Source organism: Aphis gossypii, unplaced genomic scaffold, assembly GCF_020184175.1.
Source record: "Aphis gossypii isolate Hap1 unplaced genomic scaffold, ASM2018417v2 Contig00402, whole genome shotgun sequence".
Taxonomy (NCBI): domain Eukaryota; kingdom Metazoa; phylum Arthropoda; class Insecta; order Hemiptera; family Aphididae; genus Aphis; species Aphis gossypii.
The window spans coordinates 1-2,995 of record NW_026083093.1 but is presented as its reverse complement, the minus strand read 5'-3'; positions in this window follow the sequence as shown (position 1 = coordinate 2,995).

The window sequence follows — 2,995 nt, the reverse complement described above, 5'->3', positions numbered from 1 at the left end:
CATTTGGCGATTTGATTTGTCCCAACTCAATATCACTACGTGTTCTATACAAAATATTTTCGTAGTTATTTAACTATTATAATTTGTATTCTGTATATTTTTTATTACTTATGTACAAATTGATCATCATTAATTGAAATGTTGAAAATTCCACCTGGGGTTGTAACAGTAGCACTTACGCTTTCACTATATTGTAGACCATCAATACTATAAACATTTAAAACTGTTTTAATTTATAGTTCACAATATAGGACACGTACATAAACATACATAAATAAAAACATAAGTTTTTGTACTAAATTGTAAATAATAACTAATATGAAGATATTTATTTAATTTCTACATAATATGACGGGCATTTATTATAAGAGGTACCTTTGAGGAACAGCGTCTGGTTTTAATCTCCTACCACATAATGGTGAAAACCCAGCTGTTTTTTGTACAAATGATTTTTCTGCTAAATGGGATGCAGAAAAATGCAAAGAACACACTACAGCTAAAAATAAAAATTGTTATATTGAAAATATGTAGGAAACATCAATTTTCATAAACTAAAATGTGTAATGACAATTTATTTAAATAATAATATATAGCTTTATAGTAGACTATAGTTAGGATAGGAACCTTTTTCAAAATTGACTTGGTTTATACTTGTCCCTTTCTGAATCTGTTTTAACCACTTTGACCTCATCTCACTATCCTTCGGAAATCTATGTAAATGTACACCGGGAGCTTGTACATGCCGAGTACTTTTGCTACCACTAAAACAACCCTCAAATACACAGACTGGCATTTTAACAATATAAATAATAATATTATAAGCTGTAAAAAATAAAAACAAATTTACTTTAAAGTTTAAACTTTGTAGTAATAAGTTATTTTATTATATTTGTTATGGTAATTAGTAAACATTACTACATTAATGATTAGTCAGTAATCAGATTTCATTATAGTCATTGATAGTGTCGAATGTTGATAATATTTTACTGATAGTATTTAGTCCAATGAGAAGAGGCGAACGTCGGCAGCCATATTTGAGCGGAAACAGTTGCAAACTAGCATATTGCTGACATACCTATTTAATTTGTCATGTCCAGACCAGCGCGTAGCCGGTCAACATTGAAACCCGTGTATTATATTTTATAGATAAATATAAAATAATAATATATTGTGTATAACATTAGATAGGATAATAGATACCCACTACTCAAATTGATCTTATATAACACTATAGTGTAGTTTTGAAATGTGATATTCATCTTTCGGATTTATTATTGATTGCCAACCACTAAAACAATTTAATACAACGAATTTTCCATCATAAAAAAAATTCACATTGTTTTTATGTATACATAATTATATATAATAACTAGCTGACCCCGTGCACTTCGTTGCCCGTTAAAAATGCAAATTCTATATATATAGATTCGAATTTTGATTAATTTGTTATTTACTATTCGGTTTAACGGTGTTCAAAACTTAGACATTTTCATTGACTGTTTTGATTCTCAAAAATCTTGTGAAAGCACCACTTTAATATGCGAATTTTGTAAAATGCTTTCTTATTACACACTAAATTTGTGATACGATTTTACGAATGTACCGTGTAAATTGTAAGCATCGATCTATCATTGTTCAGGCTCTACGTTTATCAGTCAGTGAGTTACTCAAGTCATAATATTATAGTCATTCTGCTTACCGTTGCCGTGAGACTCTCTTATGATTATGAGAGCAGTATATTATCATGTAGGCAATCCACACGTGGTAGATTGCGGACCCCGCGAGATGTGTATAAGAATTTTATAATTTCTAACACTTAAGTTTCAAAGTTATGTCATTTTTTTTTTTACTACAGTGGGTAAAATACAATAATATGCCATCTCGTGGTTTTTGTATTGTTGCCTGTTGGTAAAACAATAAAACTTAGTATAACTTGCTATGTTAGTCTATTGCTGTAAAAAAATGTATATTAAATATATATATTATAATCAAGCTGTCCCGACACGGCGTTGCCCGCGTATTAGTTGGTTTTTTTTGCATTTTCGTAGGCCATGTATTAGTGTTATTATGTATGAGAAAATTTAATAAAACATACAAATATGGTTTATCACGGAGATATGAAAATTTTATATTAAAATTGCATTTAAATACCTATGTACTATGTGGTACACCATACTATATTGTGTATTATCCCAGCACTATTTTCAAAATAATTAATATAAGAATGATCTATGTTTATAATGTTACTAATATTTATCTTGCTCGTTAAATATACCAACTCTATATGACTCAAACTTTGTTCAATTCATTATTTAATATTCGGTGGATTATGTTCTAGATTTATCTTAAGTTTTCTGTGGCCCGGAATAAAAATTCTGATTCGCTGAACTGCTGAAGTATATTATCATTTATCAGGTAGGCAATCTATCTGCGGTAGATCGCGGACCTAGTGCTGTTTGTATGTAAGTGTATGATTTAACTCTAATAAATATCAAAGTTATACCAAGTTTGACATAGTACGGTAGATTATATTAATCAATTAATACATAATCCTAACCCAACCTTAACGCACTAAAATCCGATGAGAGCGTCCAGCTCGCCGATGATGCGTCTGGCAAAAAAATAATCAAGGTTATTGTAGTCACAACGTGCATTCACGTTCACGAGCAAGTTTTTAACTACCGTTTAAGCAGATGTAGGAGAATAGTTGAAAATGTTTTTGGAATTTGTTCCTCAATTTTTCGTGTTTTACGTAAACCGTTATTGTTGGAGCCAGAAAAAGCAGAAATTATTGTGATGACTATTGTTTATTTACATAATTTTTTTAAGAAAAAGTAGTTTTTCTCGAAACACTTATACTCCTCCAGGTTGTTTTGATTGTGAGGACGACGGGCATTTAATAGAAGGACATTGGAGACAGAATGACCAACCATTACAGCCCCTTAGAAATATTCCTCGTAGATCAACAATTTCAGCAAAAGAAATAATAGACGAA